This window comes from Tupaia chinensis, unplaced genomic scaffold (genome assembly GCF_000334495.1).
Source record: "Tupaia chinensis unplaced genomic scaffold, TupChi_1.0 Scaffold000088_1, whole genome shotgun sequence".
Classification (NCBI taxonomy): Eukaryota; Metazoa; Chordata; class Mammalia; order Scandentia; family Tupaiidae; genus Tupaia; species Tupaia belangeri.
In genome coordinates, this window is record NW_006159550.1 from 5,716,419 (window position 1) to 5,743,022 (window position 26,604).

Below are 26,604 nucleotides of genomic sequence, written 5' to 3' on the forward strand. Positions count from 1 at the left end.
CTTTGCTTAGAAGCCCTCCTTGTCTGTTCTCTGTGGACAGGGCTATGGGTGCAGCGTCCTCGCCGAGGCACAGCCCCTCAGAATGGTTAGTGCAGGCTGGGGGTAGACAGAAGGCGTCTAGTGGCTGTTCACAGAAGGAAAAACTGTCAGCACTGAGGAAGAGAGGTGGGCTGCGGCCGCAGGTGCACGTCAGCCCCTGCTGCTGTGGGGGTGAGGGGGTTTCCTCCACCTATGTTTGGCACTAAGTCTCCCCCCTTGAAGTACTTACCTGACCATGGGGAGTTACTTAGGACTGTCTGATCTTTGCTGCAGGAGGGGAAGTTCTCGTGAAGACTGCCCTTTTAGACATTTCTTTTATTGATGTCTTCAATGAGTTGTGTTGATAAGGTCGTGATTGCACCACCAAATAGTTTTCAAATCAGTGAAAATTAAAACAACCATAGGATCTTTTTTCATTTATAATTTAGTGAATGAAAATATCATGACAATCTTCAGTGCTGGCAAAGATTAGAGTGGAAATTGCTACCTCATTTTTAGAAATCAATTTGACAGTGGGTGGCAAGCTCACAATCTCTTTTCCAGGAATTACAAAGAGCCAGTCTGCCGATGGGTGCAGAAAGTACACGTTATAGGCAGAGGGGCTTGTCATCAGCGTCAGTGGGTTATGCTATGCCCATATGAGCTATGATGCCCCAAAATACTTTCTAAGAATATTAAATAAAATAGAAAACTCCTGTGCTAAATAAGGAAAACTACACTGTAGAGACAGTATAATTCCTACTACATAATCTGAGTCTATGTAATTATTGAAAGTGCTACAGCAGGTAGATAGATACATACCACATATGTGTGTGTGTGCGTATTTGTATGGTGTATGTGTGCATGGTACATGTATGCGGTATATATAGTGTGTGTATATGTATATTTATATGGTGTGTGTGTATGGTATATGTATGTGATATGTATAGTATATGTGTGTGTCTATATGTATATTCATATGGTCTATGTGCGTATGGTATATGTTTGCGGTATATAGTGTGTGTATATATGGTATACACACACTATATATATTTATTTATAATATATATTATATATTTGTAAAAGATACATCTTTATATGTAAATATGTAAAAAATATTATATATGTATATGTGGTCTCACTGTGTTGCCCAAGCCCTCCTCGAGCTCCCACTCTCTCGCATCACGTCAGACTCTCTGAGTCCCTGGGACTGCAGGCACCTGCCACCATCCCCAGCCTTGGGTTGCATTAGGGACAGAGCTGGGTCTCACCTGTGAGTCTTGCTGCAGTCCAGAGTCTTCGCAGCGCAGGACACCTCTGCTAGGCCTTACACTAAATATTTAAGCATGGCTGCTTTACACAGTTGGGTCATGGTTTTTCTTTCTTTCTGTTTATTTTCATAGTGTTTTCCAAATATTTTGCAATGGTAGGAATACTATTTTCATAATCATAAAAATATTTTAAGGGAAATCCCCTGGTGTGGTAGTTGAGGGCCTGGATCATATATGGATGCTACATGGTTTGAGTCCCAGATCGGGCAGCTTGGAACACACACTGGACACATGTGCATGCATGTCCAAAATCCCAAAATGAGAGAGATGGAGGAGAAAGGATCGAAACATTCCAAATAGGGGGTGATTTCTCACTCTTTCTCTCTCTCTCTCTCTCTCTCTCTAACTCTCTCTGTCTCTCTCTGCTGAGTGCACATACCCTCTGGCAAGATTAGAAAAAAATATATCTAATTACTCATTCTTCTATTATTTTTCCACTAGGAAAAATTAACCTGTATTTCTTTTTTTAAGGATTTTTCCCCCATAGGGCATGCGTGCTCTCCGGAGAGGGACAGAGAGAAATGGTAAGAGCGAAAGCGAGAAATCACTCCCCGGGTATGGCCACACCATAATCCCTTCTCTTCCATTCTCCTCCTGGAATTTTGGGCACCCATGCATGCACACCTAGCATGGTTGTCCAACCATCAGGTCTGGGACTCGAACCGTGGTCAGCCATGTGGGAGTTCGGTGCCTTAACTATCATACCACCTGCTGGCCCCTAACCTATATTTCTTAATTTGCCACTGATAATGACTTCAATGACAGGAACCCAATAACAGTCCTGGATATATACGGATGGGTGCTACAGCCTGTGCAACTGTGTGCGGTGCTGCTTGCTGTAGCTGAACCATAGTTTAACACTTCCATTTCAGGGTCATTTAAAGGATAAGCAAGACACAACACGAAAGAACCTTCATAAATCTTTAACTGTGGTTTGCACTGCATGCAAAATGTTGAGAAGGCTTGCTAGATAGACCACACTTGAACATGCATGTAGTCAGCAGAGTGTAGACGTGGGAGCCAAGGTGTGGCTCACATGAGTGATACTTTAAGCAAGGTCTGTGAACTCTGGGCATGGTGCTGCTGTTCTTCCCCGCGGGGAGGCTGGTGCTTAGTGACGCTAACCATTATGCAGAGGACCCTGTCTGCGTGGGGCCCGCAGCCTCCGGGTGTCTCCATTTCTCTGCCCTAATCTCCGCGGCAGTCTGCCTTTCAGAGGAGCCCTGGCTTTCGGTATGCACAACACACTGTTCGCTGCTGCTCTTTCGCATTCAATCATCGCTCAGGTTTCCAGGCCACACGAGGTCAGCTTTCGCTTCATGACTCCCTGAGAATGGCACCTCATTTTGTCACCAGCTTGCTAGTGCGTCTACCAAAACACCAAGGAAAAAGTCTGTCTTCCTAGGACAAAAATAAATTCAAAAACAACAACGCTTTGCTTAATTAGAATGCAGGCTTCTTTTGGCCGGTGCTTTTGCAAAATAATTTCTCAGGAGACAGTTTGAAAGAAATCTTGACAGAGCCAGAGATGAGATTCAGAGCTTAGTTCAGCGACTAAATTACTTTTTTTTACCTGAGTTCAACCGTTTGTCCTCATCACACTTCAAGATGGCCACTTAGGAAATTATATCCTTAAATCTGTGAGGCTGCTATGGCGGGTCAAATAAGAGATCTTCTTGATCCAAAGGATCTTGGAGGTTACTTGTTAGCTGAAGGTCAAACACACTCCAGTGTTTTCTTCAGTTTAGGACATTTTGTTAGTAACTGGAAACTTCCAAACCAGATCATTCACATTATTTTATGAGGCAGACTGTCATATAGTCAGACAAAAATATTCATTGCAAATTTCTTTATCATAGTGTGTGGAAATGCACCCCCCATGACATCCCCACTGTACTCAGTTCCTGTTCCTAGAAGCGCAACAACATAAACATTTTCCTTTTCTCACTGAGTTTTCCTCGTGAGCCAAATGTCCCTTCCTTCTCTCGTGGTCCCTACCTGTCCCTAACGTCTTTCCTTCCTCGGGTAAGTGACTGAGGTTTCCATCATGGTATAGCACGATCAGCTTTGGCCCCGGCATCCTGCTTGTAGCATTTACCAACTGGGCAGGTCATGTAAGTCTCCATACTTCCTCTTCCTTATTCGTAAATTGGGAGAATCAAAACGTTACCTAGCAGGGCCAGAAGGTGGCAGGGTGGTTAAGACGCTGGACTCCCACATGGCCAACTGTGACTTGAGCCCTGGACCTGGTGGCTTGTGTTCCCTCTCTGTCTCTTTCTCTGTATCTCTCTCTCGTGAGTATTCGTGTACTATGGCAAATTTAAAAATAATAATAAAAAATGAAATTAGTGGGGCCGGCAGGTGGTATGGTGGTAAGGGTGCTGGACTCCCACACAGCCAATCACGGTTTGAGTCTCAGACCTGATGGCTTGCTTTCTCTCTTTCCTGTCTCTCTCACTCTGTCCCTCTCTGATCAAATTAAAATAAACAAATAAATAAAGTTAAATGGGGCAATTCTTTAAAAAAATAAACTCAGAAAAATAATTCTTAGAAAATGTTACCTAGCCAGTGAAGTTGTGGTACTAAGTGTTCTGCATACATGTAGATAACCTGCACAGAACACGTCACAGGGCTTGGCATAGAGTTACCTCAGATTCTTTGTGTTTCAAGTGCCAAAGAGGGCATGCACTTGCCAAAGAGAGACAAAGAGACAGGATGAGAGAGACAGAGAGACAGAGAGAGAGAGAGATGTGGCATGGCCACACCACGATCCTTTCTCCTCTTCTCTACCCTGTCAGAATTTGGGCATACCTGCATGCACCCAGTGCATTTTTCAGGCTGGAGGGACTGGAATTCAAACTGCAGTCTGCCAAGTGGGATCTGACTCCCTTCACCACTAGGTTACGGGGCCAACCCCACAAATGTTTATTGTTGAGGAAAGTGACAAAGAGGGTACGGTTTCCAGTAGTTTCCTCACAGGGTCAGCCTATTTGATCACTCTAGTTTGCCACTAACTTGGTAAATTATAATGCCCAAACTAGAAGCTTAAAAACGTTATCAGGAAGCCTCAGAATTCAGAGGAAGGCTTAGCAGCTGATCTGCATGTTAGCGACCTGAAATTTAGCAAGTTATTTGGCTCTTAGCCAGGGTTCCTCTTCCATCAAGTGAGGATAATAGGAGCGTCTACCTTTAAGGGGCTAATTATGTGCGTATTGCTGTTCTGAGCACTGCACTGCAAACACCCAGAACTGCCTTGGTGCTAGACACCTGCTCTCAGCGGGCAGCAGAGGTTCCTTCCGGGAGGCCCAGGGTGAGGCCCTGCTTCCCTGATGGCTCAGGTCTGAGTCTGACCGCTCTGCCAGCCTCCACCACCAGATACTTAGCAGGAAGGAGAAGAGGAACAGAAGAAGCGGGCTGGGGAGCTGTAGGAATGTGAGAGAAAGAGGAAGAGGCAGAGACAGGAAGAGAGAAGCGGGGGACACACCAAGTGGGGTGTGGTTACGTACTAAGAAGGAGGGAGCAGGGGAAAGCCCCCAATATAAGACAGGGCACTTCTTAATTCTCTTCATCCATGCCCAGACCCTTTAAAACGGTCAATAGTCGGTCACTGCAATTTCTATGGAAAGAAAAAAAGAAGAGAGGAAAAAACCTCCAAAACTCACACAGCTGCTTCCCTACAGAAAGGCAACGATGAGAAAAGCAAAGAGCATGAATCCTGGGATCAGATACATTTTCCTCGTTTATAGCAACATTTCACGATACCCACCATGAAAATTCCCCACTCGAATGCAGCAGGGCCGCTCATTTTCTGGGGATTTACTCTGAGTGTCTCACTCAGCGCCTGGGACCACTGATAGTACCAAATCCTACAGAGATGCCGCGTTTTCCCCAGACAGACACACACCTAGGACAAAGTTTAATTTCCAAGGTAGGCGCAGTAAGAGAATAGCAGAAATAACTCACAGTAAAACAGAATGATTATGACAGGAACTGTAATAACAGTTAGGCAAATGTTTTCTCTATCTCTCTCTCAAAATCTCGTGCTGCACTGTGGGGAACTGACGCTGCGGAACGTGAACCCATGGGTAAGGGGTGATTACTGTCCCCCCAGCTGAGCCTCTACCACGCGTCGCCTTCAATTTGTTTGACTAGAATCTTCTTGCAGCTCTCCACCCCCCAATGATTTGTGAATTCTTTAGCACTGCCAGAAAAGTTCAAAACAAAGATGTAGAGGGAAAAAAGACATTCCCTCCTCGCTATTTACGGACATCTGGAGGACCGAAAAACTTTTTGTCCACTGGGAGGCTTTAACATCAAGCCTTCTTCTTGAATCAAGATAGATGCCTTCACCAGAATCATCGCGTTCGGAGTTTAACTGCTGGCCTGGGCCCATCTGAGCTCCGAACTTGGGCAGTTCCCCATCCCAGACAGCAGACCTCAGTCGGCTGAGGGACAGCACATTCTCCTCCCTTGTGGGCACCTGCTGGGATACCTGGCTCACGCTCAATGCTAGATGTCACTGATAGTGAGAGGGGACACACTGATAATCTCAGGGTGTAATGAAAGGGAGCACGTTATTTTTCTTGAGTCAAAGCCATGCAGGCCCACGAGCTTCCGGGGAAAGGAGACCTACGTTTCCGCTGGTGGGTCTCGGGCTTCCTCTACCCCGGCTCGAGCTCACAGAGCTGCATGTTCAGTGGTGTCTCCCGAGAGTCCTGCTCTGGCTGTTCCTGGGACAGGCTCAGCAGGTTTATTGAATGAGAAAACTCGCTCTGGCCCTTCCTCCCCACACTGAGGACAGCAACAGGAGCCAATGCCAGTGGAAAACCCTGGATTTCTGAGTGTGCGGAAGTACACTTGGGAACACCAGCTACCCAGGGATCACCTTTTTCTTTCTTTCTTTCTTTTTTCCCGCCACTGGGCACATGTTCTTGTAAGAGAGAGACAAAGACAGAGGGAAAGTGAGAAATTATCCCTCTGGGGGAAGGCCATGCCACAATCCCTTTTTATCCATTCCCCTGTAAGGTTTTGGCATACATGCACATGTGCCCGGCATGATTTTCAGGTCCAGGGTAAGGACTCGAACTGTGCAGTCAGCCATGTGGGACCCAGAGCCTTCATCACCTGCTGGCCCCAGAGCTACCCCTCTGTGTCACATTCCAGGAATTTCTTTTCTTTCCTAGGGTTAGAAATAATATTCTAAGTGGGTGCCATGATGTACTCACGTGGCACCAGTGGTTGGCTTCCCAGGTTCGTCTGCCGATCAAACCAACATTTAGATGGTTCTTTCTGTGGCAAAATACTCCTCAAGGAAGCAAGCCACTGAGTTCAGCCAAATCGGGGGGATTGCCTCATCCCTGAGTAGTGGCCTTCCTTGCCTCACTGAGAGCTCCAGCAGATTCCTAAATTTGCAGATTGAGGCCCGTATTCTATCCAGGGCTTTAATAGAGGATTTCAAAATTAACACTTACATTGTTCCCAGCGCAGAGGGGAAGAGGCTGCTGTTATGGGGCAGCCCGTTCAGAGAGGCAGCGCCCTGAAAGGAAAGTGCTTTATGAGACAGTGGAGGTGACTTTCATTTAATTTAGTCCCTGGATGAGAGGGATGGAGAGAGAATTTGGCCAGCACCCTCACGGTGTCCTTGTTCGGCCCCAGTCCTGGACACCTGCCTGTCCCGGGCACTCAGGGATGTCTCTGGTCACCCATCTGTGACCTGCCCATGTGAGTCTGCCCTAAGGGACTTGCATTTTACTGGCCCCCAAGTGGCTTCCGAAAAGCTGCAGTGGAAGGCTGGAGACTTACACGAACAAGGAGCGAAGACTGCCATCAACCTATGGTCTGTACTCAGAGAAATTACTTTTAAAGAATGTGAGCAAAACGAAGGCCTTTCAGACAAACAGAAATTGAAAGAGAATAACACTAGCTCACTCTTACTAAGGAATCCACAGAGGAAACATCAGGGAGAGGAAGTCACACAAGAAGGAAAGCCTAAGATATAAAGACACTGCAGATATGTGGGTCAATCTAAGCAGATACGGACAAATCAGTGCTAATAGCATCCAGTTCGGGGGTTAAAATCCATGACGATATTAGAGTATTGGGGAACAATCTTACGTAACTTTAGAGGGGTTTTCTGTCAATGTGCTCAGAGATCTATGCGTGGTTTGGGAAGAATATTAGATGTTGTTTAACTTCAGGTTTCTAAATGGATATGAAAATGAGTTTTTATTTGATAGCTCTAAAAGAGGAAAAATATCACATGCATCTTACAAACTAAAAAGGCATAGTGATTCAAAAGAAAAGAAAATGAAGGAAGGAGGGAAGGAAAGGGGGAGGGGAAGGAGGAAGGGGATGGGAGTGAAGGAAGAAAAAGAAAAAAAAAAAAAAAAAAACTACAGCAACGTGAAGAAGAGAGAGCAGCTGGGTGCACATTTGGGCCCGCCCTGTAGGCTGCTGGTTAAGGGAAGTACTACGATTTGAACCTTGGCCCTAGAGGTCTGAAAAACACGCGGGTGTGCATGCATGCCCCAGGTCCCTACAGAATGCAGAATTGGAAGAGAAGGGTTGTGGCATGAACACTCCCCAGTGAAGGGTGCTTTCTTCTTTTCCCTCTCTCTCTGTTTCTTTGTCTCTCTGTCAAGTGCACACATTCTCCACCAAAAAAAAGTATACATGCATGTTCATGTACGTACATATGTTATTAAAAACCTACACCCGGCCAGTCACCAGGTGCTACGGTGGTGAAGGCACCGGACTTCCACATGACCGACTGTGGTTTGAGTACCAGACCTGGCAGCTTGAAAGCCATGCGGAGTGTGTGTGCGTTTGTGCCCCAAATCCCAGGAGGACGATGAGGTAAAGGGATTGTGGCTTGGCCATCCCCTCCAGGGGTAACTTCTCACCTTGCCCCTCACTGTCTCTGTCTCTTTCCAGCTAGTGCATGCGTCTTATGGCAGAAACACCTACACAGCAGATGGAGAAGCAGATGTGTTTCTGTATCGTTATCACAGAGCAGGCCGAGGATCACGTGTCTAAATGCTGTCACAGAAATACGCGCAGCTTGTTGGAGGGAGAAGGGAGGGCCCCCGACTCCCCCCAGAAAGGTTAGGGACAGAATGGGAAGGCGTGGAAGGAGCAAAGGCAGCCCTGGGCCAGGGTTTGGGTTTGGGTAGCTGCTTATCCCCGACCCTGATCTAGGGGCTGTGTTTGTCCTCTCCTTTCCACCCTCCAACATTCCGCGGCATGGATCATTCCGTCCAGGTTAAGTGGGTTGTCTCAGGGCACGTCTGTGGCTGAGCAGGAAACTGGACTCAGTCCCATCACACAGAAGACTGCCCCCAGTGGAAATGCTGAGCCTTACAGGTCTGTGTGTAGGGTTGACACAAAATGCAGTATGCCCAGGTAAATTTGAAATTCAGATAAACAACAATTAATTATTCTTGCATAAGTCTCTCATGCAGTATTTAGAATATGTCTGTACTAAAAAAAAACCTGTTTACCACTTAGCTGAAATTCAGATTTGACTAGAGTCCTGCGTTTTTACTGTCTGAGTCTGACAACTCTGGTGGAAAGGGAAATAAGGAGGACAAGGCTGAGCTGAGGTATCATGGTGCTTCTCACAGGTCTCCCCTTAGGTCAGGAAGCAAGTTTCCTTTCCACCTGTCTCCCGACAGCCCACTGAAACACACATGCACACACAACGACATACACAGGGCCAGTAGGCAGTGTGGAGGTTAAGGTGCTGGAACTTACATGGCCAGCTTCATGGTTCAGGTCCCAGACCCGATGGCTTGAGAATCAAGCCAGATGCATGTGCATGTGTGCCCAAAATCCTGAGAGGAAAGTGGAGGAGGAGGAATTGCAGCATGGCCATCCTCCCCGTGGTGACTTCTCACTTTCTGTCTGTCTGTCTGTTTCTCTCTCTGGCGAGCACACGCTCTCTATAGCAAAAACTAAAGAACAAAACGATATGTAGATGACATTTTCATTATTTACTTCTGTTTCTACAGGTATCATATCAGAAATAAATATACAACAATGTGTCAACAAAGAGACTTGGGGAAGCCACACAGCCTTGCTTCTATATCCCACTTAGAAACTTGGAAGACTCAACTTGTTTTTCCTTGCTAAATCACAATGAACCGTGAGAATGCTTATCACTAAGGTTGCAAATGGAACCCTTAGGAGTATGTTCCCAGCACAGTGGGAGTCCCCTACAGCAGGGGCATGTGACTGCAGTCTACAGAAGCCCAGGGTAACATCCTGGCGAGACTGGAACGAAGACTCGAGGCTTGGATTAATCAGAGAAGATTTCCTGAGGCATGTGAAAACTAAGCTTGCGGTAGGAGAAAAACATACTCTGGACTCTTATCTAGCACAGAAGGCCACCGAATAGCAATATTAAAGATGGGAAAATCTGAAGATCTGGTTTGGAATCCCATCTGTAAGCGGCACGCTTGCGATATTGGTGGGTATCTTCTGCACACTCCCCTAGAAATACGTAGGCACTTGTTTCATTAATTTGCGCAAGAAACGCCATTGCGTGGTATTTGACTTTGAATATAAAATCTCCAAAGTCTATATGCACCAGTTACCCATGCACACTCATATTCGTTTTGCACACTCGGAGAATGGGAAAGTCTATCTGAGAATCCCCGTTGACTGGGAGCAGTGGTCTAGCCTGTGGCTGGGGAGGTTCGGGGTGAGCCTGTCCTGTGATGCACCTCACACCTCGCCACATCTTCCCACCCTGAGCGCACCGCGGGGACGACCTGACCGGTGCCAGGCGACCTGCTTTTGGCTGCCATGTCATGCTATGTCTTGCTGAGAGAGGGCTCCACCCGAGACAGTCGACGTGCTGAGACCAGCTGTGTGCTCCGCTCCAGCTGAATCTGTTTCCACATTCACTCTCCAGTGCTATGTTTTCCCAAAGTTAAAATGTAACAACACCCACCTTCTCCTAAATTTATTCTGACCGGATAGTCTTAATCCGACGATTCACTTGGCAATCTAAGGACCTTCTATGCCCAGACTATCGAGTTGACAATGTGTTGAGTAGAGGCTCAGGGTGTAGTGGGAAGTCGGTGGAGCTGACCGCCAGCTCTGCTGCAGTGCCTGGACAACTGAGGGCGACCATCCAACCCCCTTTCCTTTCTTAGAAAGAGATTTTTGCTATAAGGTGAGTGCACAGAGAGAGAGAGAACCTGAGAAATCACCCACCACGGATGGCTACACCGCAGTCCAGTCTTCTCTTGGGATTCTGGGCATGCACACTCATGTATCTGGTGTGAGTTTGGAGCCTCTGGGTCCAGGACTTGAACGGCAGTCGCCACTGTGGGGGTCAAGCACATAACCACTCTCCCACCTGCTGGGCCCTGCCCAACCTCTTTGAGCTTCAGTTTAGCTACTGAGAGTTATTCTTTCAGATGGCATAGTGGTTATGTCGCTGGACTCCCACACGGGTGACTGTGGTGCAAGGCCTGGACCTGACCAAGTTGCTGGGTACGTGTGCGTGGACGCCCCAAATCAAGGAGACGGGAGGAGGAGACTGCAGCGGGCCATCCCCCTGGGGGGCAATTTCTCACTTTCCCTTCCACTGTCTCTGTCTCTCTCCAGTGAGTGTAAGCACCCTAAGGCTAAAACCTCTACAAGGAAAAGAACGAAACACTACCAAGGAGGCAAGCAGGCGAGGGACACTGACGCGCCATAGCTTGGAGGCACCGTCCTTTCCCGTTGTCACTGCACAGAATCAGAAAAGCAAATGGCCTGGCACCACCCAGGCTTTGTCATGCTTGCAAACAGAGAGCTGAGAATAAGTAAGCCCTTGAAAAAATACGATCTCGTGAAAAGTATATTTACACACATTTATTTATAGTTTGCACATATTTAGCTAGTCAAGACAGCTTTAATGTGTAAAATACATCTTAAAAAATCCAATTTGGGATTTCTGGTTACGTGTAATCTATGTGAGGAGTTTGGAAACTACAGCCCAAGAGCCCAACCCACCGGCCCTCCACTGAGCACGGCCACACCCACTTGCCTACGTTGCCCTGTGGCCGTTGTCCTGTGCACTAAGTCGGACAGTCCTGGTGAAGACTAGATAGCTCACAAGATGAAAAATACTTTCTATCTGACTCTTTATTAAAAAAAAAATACTGTATAAAAAGGTTTTTTTCATTATAAAGTAAAGGTCAAAACAATCCACTTCAAAAGATGAACAAGAATTCATTTTTCAGCCTCCTATGGTGCCAGAAACTGGCCAGCAAAGTGACCGTATGCCAGACTGGAAGAAAGACAGCTAGACCTGGTTCAAATCCCGCTTGAGGTAGATAAGATACTTGTGAGACTGCGGGGGGCGAGGGTTGATGTTGGATTCAGTGAGTGCTCAACAGATGTTCAGTTTCTTCACCTTTTTCTTTCTAGCTCTCAACATGTAAATAAATATCAGAGTTGCCTCTACGTTTTGTTTCATTTCCAATGTGGAGAAACAGAAAGGGAGGCAAGCCGGCCAACACTGCTCGGGAGTTGTGACAGAGAGAGAACACGACCACTGCGGAACTCATCTAAGCACAGACAAAAGCAAGGCCACAGGGTCATTCATAAACAAACTCCCAGCACCCTACTTATTAGTAAAATTAGCAGCCGGCACTTCTTTTCTTAATCATAAAACTATCTCTGCTTTCTGACGACGTCCAGTACACACCAAGTCCCCTTTCCCCTCATCACCCAGCCAGAACCCAGATCCTTCACTGGGTTTTAGTCCCCTTACAGGATTGCCTCATGGTGCCCATGGAGTGTCCTCTCCCTCCTTGCAACAAAGAATAAACACCATTTGTTCAACTGGAGGGATTCCTGCGGCCTTTGGCTGAGTCATTGACTGGTGGAATAGTGAGGTGGCGTAGAATCTGCTTGGTTTAATTTATTTATGGGCACTATAAAAATGAAAAACTGCAGGGCCAGCAGGTTGCACAGTTGTTAAGGTGCTGGACTCTCACATGGTTGGCCATAGTTCTAGTCCTGGACCTGGTGGCTTGAAACTCACACCAGGCTCATGTGTGTGTGCACCCAAAATCTCGAGAGAAGAATGGAGAAGAGACTGTGGAGCTCAGTGGTGTGACGGACCTTCTCGGTGACATGTAAGCTGGTGGTTAGCCCCTGTTTTTAACATTGTGTATTGAGTGCTGATACCAAAAATGTAGCCAACAGCTGCTTTGAGGCCTTTAATCTAAGAGAACAAGGAATAGGAAAGTTCTGAAGATACTTTGAGACCGCCCGTGCATCCTGGCCTCAGGCCTGGCAGTGTGCAGACAGACAGGAGACGTTTAGTCTCCCTCCGTAACATCTCAGGTCACTGGATGAAAATCTGGACAGAGACCTGGAAGTTGATGCTGATCACGAGCCGTTCAGGTGACTCTGACACCAACCCACACTGAGAACCACTGTCTTGCGTCTCTGTCTGATTCCTTAAAGTTTATCTGATGTCTCCATCTCCTCCCTGAACTGCCACCATGCTCGGGGGCCACATTAGACAACTAATGCCAGGGTTCAGAGTCTGCTGGCGAAGTCAGGGCCACAGTAGGCATCCAGTGCCCTGATCTAGGACTAGAAAATTGGCCTTGCGCCTGGATTTCGCGATTGGCAACGTACAGGAGAGGTAGTTTCAAACCCGGCCTGGGACGGACCTCCGTGTGCCGGTCAGCCCACCGCGCGCTTTGGGCAAGCAACTTGCACCTCTGATTAAATAAAGGCTTTAATGGTTTTCCTAATAAACCCTACAGGTATTAAGAACTATCCCAGAAAACTATCTCCAAGACTAGCTACCCAACCAGCCATTGGCTACTGGTGCATACTCGACACTCTCTCATTTACACTAGCACGGACTGTCTAACCACTCTGCTTTCCCCCTCAGTGTCTCTGTCAAGAGCAAAGGCTGAACCGGCCTGTTTCACATCTCTTCCTACGAAGAATATTTGACACTAAACTTACAATGTCTCCTAATTAAACCTTCTGAGAATAAAAGCAAAATAATAACGGTAACACCTCTCAATTCTCTATAGACCATTATTTGACCAGTACAATTTTCATGAAGACTTGAGATCATGTATGTATCATGTCATTGCAACTAAAATGTTTGTTACAAATATTGTTAGATATGTATGTTTGTCTATGTGTGTATCTATACTATAAAGACTGAAATAGATGTAGTTAATCCTTATTGTATTATTAAAATTTTCCCTAAAATTCAATGAAGAAAACCAAAATATGCTTGTGGCAAATTTGCTTCTGGAGATGAGACATGAAGTAGGCCAAGTCAACAATTTCTCACAGTATGAGATGTCTCCAACACAGATAGCACCAGGATAGCGAGTCCCCTGCCCCATCAGAGGTCCCTGTGCTGGGTCCTGTGATCTTGAGTCCCACTGAGGGAAGAGGAGTCGTTGCAATCCAGGCCTGGCACAGAGCGCTCTAAAGGAGGGTGCTTGCGAGGTGTGCTTGCATTAACGGCTGGAGAAGAGTAGTCAGTAACCGGGAAAGTACCTAACGCGGTATCTCAGACTAGCTCCCAGTACTCCCAGCGAGGGGCGGCTGGAATCCAGAATACGTGGTGGTGTATTTCCCATGTGACTCCAAGAATAGAAGCAGGAATTTGTCCTTATGGAAAAGAGCGACAATTATATGGTCTTATTTATATGAGGGACCTAAACCAGTCAAATTCATAGAGACTGAAGTAGCATAGAGCTTACCAGGGCCTGGTGGGAAGGAAAGGGTTAGCATGATTTTCAGGAAGTACAGAGTTTCAGTTTGGAATGATGAAAAAGTTCCGGAAATGGAGAGGCTGTGGTTGCACAATGGAGTGAAGGCACTTACGTCACTGGACTGCACGCTAAAGGTATTTAAAACAGAACATTAACCTTGCTATAATTATATATAATAATATATATATATATATATTTCAAAGATGCTTTGGGGGCCAGTAGGTGGCATAGTAGTTAAGAAGCTGAACTCCCATGTAGCCAACCGGGCGCATGTGTGTGCGTGCCCCAAATCCTGAGGAGAATAGAGGAGAAGGGATTGCGGCATGGCCAGCCCAACTTGGAGCTGTGATTTCTTGCTTTCTGTTCCTCTGTCTCTCTGTCTTTCTCTAGCTCTCTGTCGAGTGCATCCACCCTAATAGCAAAAATCTCTCTAAAAACAAACAAATAAATAAATAAATAAATAAATACATAAATAAATAAATAGATGAGAATGCTCTGCCGAGCCTCTCAGCAGTACATGGGGAAGACAGTGGCCCTCGTAGCACTGGAGAAGCTTCCTCCCCAGATGTAGGTACGTTTCTGCCTGCCTGGCCTTGTTCTTGTCAGAGAGGATTGTGATAGGAACTTGGTTTGACATGCCCTAGCTGGGGCTTGGCATGTAGGGAGAGAGGGAAGAATCGGAACTCTTGGAGGTGAACGATAGAGGACCCTGGCCACATCGACTAGGTCACAGAGCGCGGTCTCTGGCCAGGGCCACAGTGAGAGAGGGGACGCTGTGAGAAGAGGAAGCGCAGATGCCACAACAGCATTCTCTGGCTTTGAACTGGTCCCCTCTACTGCACCGCGTGTTCTAAAGTTGTCATCAAGCCTTCTGCAGTTCAGAGGCCGGTGACGAAAGCTGTGAGCTGTCCACTTGTCTTGTCTGTAGGTTTTATCTGATCACATCCATGTCCATCATGTCCATCCGTTTACTTACTGCCTAGGACTTCCGCACTGAGACTGCAGAGCCGAGTCGTTGTAATGGAGATTGCAAGGCTCACAAAACCTGAAATGTTACTACCATTTACTCAAGAAAACATTTCCGTCAGAAAGAGGTTTGTCGGTGGCCCATGGCCTAGTGGTTAAGGGAGCCAGATTACAGACGGCCGACCATGGTTGGAGTCCCACTCTTGGAGGTTTGAGGAACACACTGGGCATGTGTGCATGTGTGCCCCAAATCTCAACCAACCAAGAAAGGGAGGAGACAGATTGCATGTGGCCACACCCCGTCAAGGGAGCAATCTGTCTCCTCTCTCTTCCTATCTCTCTGTCTCTCTCTGGCAAGTACATGTGCCCTCTGGCAATTAAAAAAGGTCAGAGATTTAAACAGGTTCTGTCCGAGAGGAAACAGAGGGGCCTCGTCCATCTTTTTGAGCCTGCCAGGGAGGTGCAGAGTCATCCAAGAAAGAGTCGGGGTAGCAGTCAGAGAGGGACACCCACTATCCATCCTGGATTTGCAGGACATGCAAACATTGCCCAGGAGTCTTGGAAATCCTTGGGGAGGGAACAAGGCTTCCAGTCATCACCTAAGTGAGGCCGTGGACCATGAAACATATTGGGGAAAGTATTTAGGATCTCGTTAATGAAGCTTTCGGTCTTTGGACTCTATGTGGGACTAATCTCAATCCTTAAGGTGATCTAGAAATATCTCCTCAGTACAAGCGCTGAGCAGGTGGGCGAATGGTGCTGTCAAGTATACCTTGGCCCTGCACGGACCGCCTTTGGAACTCTGTCCCAGAGCAGATGTCATTGCTATTTCTCTAACAGCTTCTGACGCGGAGGAGTGGAGGGAGGGGATGAGGTCTGCTGTACCCCCCCTCAGTAACGATGCGTCAACACAATACCAGATAGATACAGTCGTACAGGCTTCTCCTTGGTATTTTCTAACATTTTTAAATCTTAAAATTTAGATTTCCCCTGAGAAGTGAATGAATCACAAATTAGCTATTACGGATTTAACTCTTAATTTTTTAATGGCTTCCCCACCCCCCATAGAGTTGTAGGAAACCCCAGTGAATAGTGTTCTCGCTTCGGCATGAAAACCTGAATGGACAAAGTGCTCAATCTGAACTTTCTTTCTTTTCTTTTTTGGAGAGGTTTTTGCCATAGGGCACGTGTGTTTGCCAGGAAGACAGAGAGAGTCACAGACAAGAAGCAAGAAATCACCCCCCAGGGGGGATGGCCACACCGCAGTCCCTTCTTCTCCATTCTCTTGGGATCTTGGGCACGCATGCACATGTGCCTGGCTTGAGTTTAAGCTGCCGGGTCTAGGACTCGAACTGTGGTCAACTACATGGGAGCCCAGCGACATAGCCATTACACCAACTGCTGCTCCCTCAGTCTGGACTTTTTTATCAGGAAGCAAACTGCCTTTACTGCCCTTTGATCTGACTTTTGTCTCGCCCAGAGCATTACACATAATGCTCCAGCTTGGACAATCCCAGCTGGTTCTCGGGCCAGGAAGGGTGCTGACGCTGAAGGCGATGCTCTTCAACAGGTCTTTCTCCAGTCACCCCGTCCCATCGAGCAGGCAACCGGCAACCTCGTAAGAAATATTTCTTTCTCCTACATGAACTAGATTGAGCAAACTGCACTCTTCTAAAAATGTGGCTTAATCCCTAAGAATTGCAATCTTTATTTGACTGAGTGTTTTGAAATGGTTACATCCCAATTTGAAAACAGAACCAGTCTTTGGATTTAGCAACTGTTCGAGAGCACATTTGGTTCCCATTTTCAGTATCTATGGCACATGATGTCCATCATGGTGTCTTCCTTTTTTCCTCTCCCGTAGCCACTCCACGAATGTCAAATACCTACTATCTACCGAGCGCTGTTCTAGAATACAGAGGTGGGCAAGGGCATGGCTCCCTAAGCCATGCTTGCCATACGTTCATGAACTGATTCTGCGTAGGTAAGTGTGATGGTTGTCATGAGTAACAGCATTGCCATTCAGAACAAGATGGGGCAATAAGAAAGTCTAGCAAGTAGTTCAGCATAACTCATGGACTAGGTTTGGAGGCACTTTGCACAGTGATGTTTCAGACATATTTGACCAAGGATGGGATTTTTATGAAAGCTATTACTTTGAAGGATATCGCTGCTTTGCCACATATTCTAGTCTTCTTAAAATATGTAGACACATTATTGCAGTTGTAACGTGCTGTATCACTTAAACTGCTAGAAAAATACAGACTACACGGCAGACAAGCATCTAGAGGCCCACGGAGCCTTACATTTGGTATGCGCCTTTAGAAATCAGTTCATCTGGTGTCCTTATCCTAACTGGGCTTTGGGCCACTTTGAAAATGTGATAAGATCTGGCTATCTTTTTTTCTCATTAAAAAAAAAGAGAGAGAGAAAGCAAATTTTACATACACTCAAAATTTTGTGGACCATTTCAAGGGATTGGACAATCACCGTAAAGATTACCCGTGAACTTTGTTAGGTGGAGTGTCTCTGATCTACTCCTCTTCCATTTTGTACATGGCCGGGAGTGGCCTTGAAAAGCAGCGGGCCCACGGCCACATTCAGCTTGCCTCTCATCTTCGTACAGCCTGCAAGCTAAGAACGGCTTTTGCATTTTTAAACAGTTACACTTTTAATGCTTATATAAGTACCTATATTCCAGAGACCTCAAAAAGTTCACAGAAAAAATTAAAGTACAAGTTCATTTTGGTGCAAAGACTTTGAAATCCATGTTAGTTTTCATAGTATTCATACTCCACGAAGTTTTTGAAAACTCCTCATATTCTTTTTGGTATGACTTCTTGATCTGCAAAGCCTAAAATATTGACTTCCTAGCCCTTCATATAAAGAGTTTGCCAACTCTTAGCCTAGAATGGTAGACAATATTTCCCAGAGGACCAAAATTTATACCAACCAATTCCTCATCCATAGGTTTTCCTATTACTCCTATTAATCGATTAGAATATTGACTGGCTGTTTTCTTTTATAGCAAATTTAAATCAGTAAAGAGCAATAAACCTGGAGACCAAGATAAACATTTGTACTGTTGTGTAGAAAGCTGAAATCCAGAGGATGAAGTGATTTACCTGAAATCCTATCACAAATTTACACTAAACTTTCCAACTCAGGTTGTGTAACTGCCTCATTTTAAAAAACTTTTTATTATATTCAAATCCACATATTTTAAACACACTATGACTCATATAAAGGAAATAATAATATGGAAGTAATTTCACTTAGAGTAAACCATCTGAACAGATGTTCTTAATCTTTTAAATGTGATTTTAAAGATACGTTCAGGTTTTTCCTGTGACTTTAAATGAATGGAGTTGTAATCACTATCTCTCGTGCTGCTTTACATGTACTTTCTTTAGGGATATCAAAACGCCTCACTGTCAGTGTCTGCTTATAAATGACTGTACTGCCAGCAATCGAGTTAAATGATTTTCATAATGAAACATTACTGAGAAGATAAGCCTTTGAATAAGTGTGCAAAAAAGACAATACCAAGTCCCTTAGAGACCTCTTTGATATTTTTAACCAGTCTTTTTTTTTAACCTACTGTTATCAGATATGTTTCACCCTCAGAGTAGCGTGTCCTGCACATGAAAAGTAGAACAATTATTTCTGCAAAGGAGAAGTGGTCAGAATAAATAGGTCTGTTTTCTTAGCGAGACTGAGACTCTCTGCAGTCCCTGAATTAGAACTAGACTGGGTGCTTTCCTTGTGCATCGGTTTCATTCAATCGACCTGCACCCCCAGTGCTTTGCACTTACCTTGAGAAGCCAGAGCTCTCGGGGGAGGGACGTGCAGAGAAGGCTACATGTCTGACTTCCAAATCGGATTCTTTTCTACCAGCAGGGCTGCGGCACTTCCATGTCTGCATGCGCTCGCCAGGCCTGAGCAAGAGGAAGCTGAAGGGCTCAAAGTTCCTCAGCGTGTCAACACACCACAAAACCTCAGAGCCATTTCAAACTCGGCCCTCAGAAACCAAGCCTGTGAAGATGAACGGGCCAAACTGAAACTGCAGTAAGGCCAACTGTCAAGACATGTTTGTGAAGCCGTTATGACTACCGTGAGTCAAGAGTCTCCCATTTTGTTCAAGCTAGACTTTGTGAAAGATAGGGAAATATGACACTGACAAATCAGAAACGGAAAGGAAAGATGAGCTATGCATCGCGGTCAGGGTGAACGAACACACACCAAGTGTTTCCTTCTAGTGAAGGAAGATTTTACAGTTCTCTGTGACCCAGCAGTGACCGAGGGCTTCTACCCTTGTAACTTTTTTTTTTTTTTTACTGTAGATTATAGTAAATTTATTTATTTATTTTTTATTTTCCATTCATCCACTGTATGTCATTCCAGCATACAAAATGAATGTTCCCATCCAGAGTACACGGCATACTGGGTTTCAATGACCAGGTCTGTGATTGATACGTGACAACCACCGAGATGTGCCACTGGGATCACCTGACTAGGACTGCGAGTGCCACTACTTCCTCTGTGTAGGTTGGCCCGGAAACCAAACCCAGGCCTCCCACGTGGCCCAGCCCCACAGTGGAGACCCACGGCTTGCATCACCACAGACAGGCCTGTGACACTTACCATCACATTTTTCATAGTTATTATCTCCTTAAATATTGCTTCATCTAAATTCTTTCTCTCCTCTTTCTGGAACACAGACTCTAGGCATGTTAGGTATTTTTCCTGTCTTGAATGTCTTTTGTGTGAGTTCATGTCATGTCCATTCCTTTCTTGGATTGCCGTTCTTCAATCTCTATTTCCTACTGACCTGTGTTCCAGTTCTCTTGTCATCTTTGATTAGTCCTTGCTGATGATTTAATTTTAGTTATTTTTTTTTAGTTTTATCCTTTCCATGTAATATTAAAAAAGAGGTCCTGATATAAATTTTTCTGTATTTTTATCTGCTTTCTTCAAATTATTAATCATGGCTATTTAAAATCCATCAATTCCATATGTCTTTATGCAGTCGTTTTATTTTCTGTTTATTTTTCTGGTTTTGACATGCCTATGAACAGTTATTGAAAGCCAGACTTTGTTTATAAAGCGTTTGAGAGCTACTTGCCCGTTCTTGCCTTCTCCAAGGTGCTCCTTTCAGGCATCCCAGTAGGAAGTTGGAGAGCATTTTGAAGCGACCACCTCCCTTGGTGACCTCTAGACTCCACCTTTGCCCCTTGATTCAGGTGTTCTTCACGCCAAGCTTCTTGGTCATCCCTTCCTGCTCAATATCTCCACCTCACAGTGTCCAGTGGCACATAAGCACTGCCTTGAGCCGAAAAGCAGAGCTTAAAATCAGGCCCACATCTGTGTACTTCCCTTCTGAGGACTGTATTTATTCAAGGTCTCACTGCTGGTTTAGGAAGACTTCAAGCTGGTGGGTTTTTATCCTGTCCGTTTCTTAACGCTGAGGTCAGCCGGAGCCCTTGTCTGCAACAGCCCTCGCTGCAATACTGAAACCTCTCGCCCCAGTTACTGTGACGCTTGTAACATTTTATTCATATCTCTGAAAGAACACACGTCCACCGAAATGGAAGACTTTCCTGATGGAGAGGCCTTCTGTTAAAAAAAGTCAAAAGAACCTATAACATTACATTTAGAAAGAGAAATGTGAACATTGACAAAAAATGAACTGAAAAAAAAGTTGCCTAAGGTATGAGAGTTCTGGGATTTTTTTTTTTTTTTTTTGGCCACGCACAATCCCTTCTTCTCTAGTCTCCTCTTGGGATCTTCAGCATGCACGCACATGTGCCCGGTGTGAGTTTAAGTCAGCGGGTCCAGAGCTCAAACTGTGGTTGACTACATGGGAGTTCAGCAACATAGCCATTATGCTAACTGCTGGTCCCTGGGATTTTTTTTTTTTAAGAGAGATTTTTGCTATAGGGTGCATGTACTCACCAGAGAGACAGAAAGTGAGAAATCACCCCCAGGGGAGCTGGCCATGCCACAATCCCTTCTCCGTCATTCTCCTTTGGGGACTTAGAGCACACATGTATAGGTGCCTGGCATGAGTTTTAAGCACCTGGGTCTGGGATTCAAATCACAGTCGCCTACATGGGAGTCCAACAATGTAACTATTTCACCATCTGCTGGTCTCAAGTATTTTAGGATTTTAAAGACCAAAATCATCAGAAATTACCAAAAGTGTGAATCTTAATAGGATCCTGAAAGTAGAGAGAACCAAAGTCAGTATCAATTGGGTGCCTCTACAATTTATTTTTATAATGCAGAAATGGGAGCTGGACAGTGGTACAAAATTAACATGCAACACTTTGTGAGGTTGGCCCACATGGGAGAGTCCTGGGTCTGTGTCCAGATTCCTTCCTGAGGATGCTTGGTAGGCGTGTCCATGATCCTGCCTGAGGCTGACAGGCAAGACTTTGCTTTGAGAAGAAGCGCTCTAGGAGAGTTCTCCTTGCACATTATAAGCTCCAGGAGGGAGGAAGCACTTGCAAACACTGCTATGGGCTTTGCGAGCCCACCCTGAACTCAGCAATAAACAGCAAGACATCAGTGCCTCATGTTATTCCCTAGCTCCCTGTGTCTCAGTTTGACTTATCCTCTGGAGGAGGAAAGAACCTCACAAAACACATATGGATATGCAAATTCATTTTTTAGTGATAGATATTTTTAAAATTAAGTTTCTTCCTTTCTTTCATGAGCCAGAAAGAGAAAGAATGAGAGGTAAGCAGACAGACAGCACCCCAAAGAAGGTCTTAATGCCAGGTTTTACCCCCAGCTTCAGCTAGCCTAACCCACAGGCACCTGCATGGCCGGCATATTTAGGGAGGTCTCCCATGTGAGCTCAGAACCTTCCCGTCTGTGTCAGTTTCATAGAATGCAACATTTTGCTGGCATGCCACATGCGACTGACTGGCCCTATAGTGAAAGATTTTTGACAGACTCCTCTCAGTAACTACAGAACAAGCAGACAAGAATTCAGTATGGGACAGTAGCAACACAATCAATAAATGCCCTAATTTTTATGTCAATGCCAAGCAAATGCAAATTTTACATAAAATGCACAACTAAAATGGACCCAATGTTAGATGTAAAGCAAATCTCAAAAGATAGCAAAAGTTTTGTCTAAAGGTGGCTTGCTAAAACCAAGAGATGTTACAAGCCACTCCATGGTAGCGCACGGGAATTTAATGAAGGGTCATTTACACCTGGAAAAGATTGGGCAGAATGGCAATTCAGAAGCACTGGCTACTTCAGTTCTGGCTTTCTTATTTGGAGGTGTCTACCCGAGGCATGCCACCAGGCTTTTCCAAAAGAACTTGACTGTTGCAGCTGGCCTCAGAGCGATTTTGTCTCCCAGCTCCCAGAATCATCAGCCTATCTAAAAACCTCCTGGGCTGATGAGGGCTCATTATCCTAGCAACCACAGTAGAAACAGGGTAAAGGAGGGACTGGGATGCCCTTAGTAGGACAGGCAGCCACTCTCCTAAAGCTGAAGTTCTACAGAGTATGTTTTCTAACGGAAGTCAGTCGTATTTCGCACTTGCGATAAACGAGAAAAATATAAATTTGGGGCCAGAAAGTAGCATGGAAATTAAGGCAACTGGATTACACGTGGCCAACAGCAGCAGCCTGAGATCATGCCCGGCTGTGTGCATTCGTGTCCAATGCTGAGGAGAGGTTGGAGGAGAGGAGAAGAGGTGGAGGCATGACCATATCCCCTTGGGGTGCTTTCTCACTTTTCCTCTCTCTCCCTCTCTCTCTCTCTCTCACGCATGCTTTCTCTGTCTCCTCAGTGAGCACACACGCCCTATACTAGAAACTATATATATACACATACATGTGTGTGTATATACACACATATATTATATGTATTATATATACATATATGTGTATATATGTATACATATTAATACCAGTTAAGACAAAAATATTAAATATCTAGGAATACATTTAATCGTAGATAAGCAAGTCTTGAATATAAGACAATATAAAAATATTGAGACAAATGAAAAACCTCCATGAATGTAAGATTACATCTTGCTTTTAGATAGAAGGATTTAGTATCATGATCATGCCAGATCTCTGTCCAAATACCTATAATTGATGCTTTATTACTCAAAATCCCAGCAAGTATTTTTGTGGGGTTTAAAAACCTTATTTAAAAATATATATGATATTTAAAAGGCCCAAAAGTTCAAGACAATAGGTGAAAGGGAAAATATTTGAAAGATCGAACTACCAGGTATCGAAATTTCTTTAAAGATGAAATAATTAGGATAACTTATTGTTGGCACAATAATAAAGAAACAGGCCAATGGAGCAGCATAAAGTGCAGAAATACCTCCCATATACACAGACATTTAATTTACGCACATGTACAAAACAGCAGTGCGAAGCAGTGAGAGGCAAGAACAAAGGAAGGGAGTCGCGGAAGCAGGGAGAAAAAGCAAGAAAGACTAAACGGTGGGTCAGCAAATCATGCTGGGTCAATTAGACATTCCAAAGGGGAACCAGCGGAGTGTTCACTGCCTTCCTCACACTGTATGCCAAAAGAAGCTCTAAAAACGTGGTTGATCCAAATATGAAAAGTCAGCTTATCAGGTATTTACAAGATAACAATGCAGAATATCTTCACGACCTGGGGGTATAGAAGACATTATTTTAAGAATACAAAACTCCCTAACCACTGAAGAAGAGATCCATAATTTGAACTGTTTTAAAATTAGGTCTTATGCTAGTTCAAGACATCATTAAGAGCGTGGAAGGGCCAGCCATGAGGTGGAGGCAGATATATATAGTTTACATAGCTGATAAGGAACTCAGGTTGTGCATGGGTGAATGACAAAAAAGACAGAGAAGACAGAGATGAGTGTGTACAAAATACATAACGGTGAATGTGCAAAACCACATGCAATGCTTATCTGAGCTAGGCATTCACAAAAGGACAATAAAAACTGCTACAGAATGCCACTAATACACATAAGATGACTAAAGTTAAGGACTCACAAAACTAAGTGTTAGAATGTGGAACAAAATGAATTTTCATACATAGTTAGAGGGAGTGGAAAATGCTACAACTAAAATTTTCCTTTCTTTTCCATTTATTTATTTATTGGGACCAGCAGTTGGCATAATGGCTGTTTCTGGACTCTCATGTAGTTGACTGTAGTCCAAGTCCTGGACGCAGTGGTTTAAACTCCTGCCAGGCGCATGTGCATACATGCCTAAGATCACAAGAGGAAAATGGAGGAGAAGGGATTGTGACATGGCCATCCCCCTGGGGGATGATTTCTTGCTGTCTCTCTCTGTCTTTCTGGCGAGCGTACATGCCTTATAGCAAAAACCTTTCAAAAAAAATAAAGGATAAAAAAAAAAGAATATTTATTTATTTATTGGTATGCTATAGGGCATACTCACTGGAGACAGAGAAAGAGAGAGAGAAAGTGGGAAATCACCCTCCAGATGGGATGGCCACACCACAGTCCCTTCTCCTCCACTCTCCTCTCAGTATTTTAGGCATGCACACAGGAACATCAGCTGTGATTTTTCAACTCAAACCATGCAACCGGCCCTGTGGGATCCAGTGCTTTAAACTTCATGCCACTGCCGGCCCTAGAACGTATTTTTTAAATATGGGATGTGTGAAATTGTTGTACAATGAAAATGAGTGAAATAATGCCCAATGAAAAGAGTTCATCAGTGGCTGGCAGGTGGCATGCTGGTTAAGATGTTGGACTTCCACATGGCCAGCCATGGTTTGAGTCTTAGACCTGATCGCTTAGCTTCTCACCTTTCCTCTCTCTCCCTCCCTCTCTCTTTCTCTCTCTCTCCATATCTCTCTGGGCAAATTAAAAAAATAATAATAATAAATAAAATAAAATAAAATAATTGTAAAGAAAGAAATTATTGGATGAATTTCATAATCAAAATATTGAGAAAAAGAAGCAGATAGAAAAGACTTCTCTGTGTGGTTGCATATCAGGTGTAAATGCTGGCAAAACTGATCTTGAATGTTGAAAGTCAGCGGTTGCCACTGCCGGAGCAGTGAGGAGTGGCTGGATGGAGGGGAACTTCAGGGCTACCTCTCGATCTGAGGGGTGGTTTTGCAAATGTGCCCACTTTGCAATCATTCATTTGGTTGCACCTTATAACCTGTCCATGTTTCTGCTTATATGGTACACTTAAATAATAGAAGTTAATTTTTTTAATGATCCACACTGAAAATTTAGTACTTCAAGTGATTGAACACTAATTATTCTTTTTTAAAAGCTTATTTATTTATTTAATTCAATTTGTTATTATTATTATTTTTTAATTTGACCAGAGAAAGGGTGAGAGAAAGGGCAGGAGAGAAAGCAAGCCTCCAGGTCCAGGATTTGAACTGTGGTCAGCCGTGTGGGAATCCAGCGCCCCAGCCACCTGGTGCCCGAACACTAATTATTCTTACAGTTCTATGATTTCTAAATGATAATTCAGGTAACATTCTCTTTTCTCTCTTGAGACTTCAGATCAATTGTCCTCCTTTTCCAAATGAACATGCTACTGTTCATTTTCTCAGGAATGAATTTAAAACATCCTCTTCCTCACTTTGAAATATGTTTGGCTAATGCTTTATTCCTGCTAAAATAAATGCCAGAACAATTAGTTTCAAATCCATATTTAGAACACATTCAGAACAAATTTGCATATGGTCTTTGTGAGTTCCCGTCTCTCCCTTATTAAATCAGCATGCAAAATAAACTCTGGGTGAACTCCGTGGCAGATCTTCAAAATTATCTTAGTCACATAAAAGGGGTGATTTCCAATATTGGGGCTCCATACAAAAGTGGGGGTGGTGGTGATTACATGCAGAATGTTTGAAGAGCAGGGAGTGGATCCGTGAAGCACAGAATGTCAGTGTTTGAAGCTGCTTACTGATACTGGAAACACCCTTGAAGTAATCATCCACTCTAATTGCTCATCTTCTGACAGCTCTAGCATTTAAAGTTGTTCATTACTTACGAGCTGAAATGTCTCCCTTTATCAACTACCCACATCTTTAATTCTCTCTTACAGTTGCTGAAAAAAAAGAAAAAACAAAACAAAACAAAACACAGTTAATCCCTTTTCTGCATGGCAGCCCTTCCAGTACTGAAGGACGTTTCCCTTGTCCAGACTGAGTCTCCTCATCTGCGTCTGGAGCTGTGGTGTTTTAAGAACAATACTTGCATAATGTGGTTGCGCTTCTCCATCTCCAGGTCACTCCTGTCCATGTATTTATGTTCCTTCTTCTGAGAGGGTTCGTCGAGGACTGTATCAGGTGCCTTTGGTGTGCTCTGACATGAAATGAGTTCTCTCTCGTTATGTGGTACTATCTTCAAGAACCACCTTCGAGCAGATCTTACACCGTCCTGGAGTTTTGGATCCAAAACACAGCCCACGCATTGGTCTTTACTAGGCTTTAGTTTGCTCCTGGCTTCTTTAGGTCTTTTTGGGTCCTAAATCTGACCACTAAACATTAAATATGTGAAAAA

General features: G+C 44.6%; 1 protein-coding gene and 1 long non-coding RNA gene across 4 annotated transcripts in view; one reads left to right on the forward strand and one right to left on the reverse strand.

The window, feature by feature from the left end:
* LOC102486380 (putative G-protein coupled receptor 141) overlaps positions 1–19,002 on the reverse strand; it is a 47,797-nt gene extending 28,795 nt beyond the window's left edge. For 2 of the 3 annotated variants that reach the window (XM_006143010.2, XM_027769764.1), the window contains exon 1: positions 18,886–19,002. The gene's annotated coding sequence lies outside the window, so the exon portion shown is untranslated. The remainder of the gene's footprint in view (positions 1–18,885) is intronic. The other variant, XM_027769763.1, reaches the window with a different exon arrangement.
* On the forward strand, positions 16,685–19,187 carry LOC114006813 (uncharacterized). The gene is made up of 2 exons (XR_003548489.1): positions 16,685–17,054; positions 18,968–19,187. It is a non-coding gene; the product is annotated as an uncharacterized LOC114006813 (long non-coding RNA).
* The last annotated feature ends 7,417 nt before the right edge of the window (positions 19,188–26,604 follow it).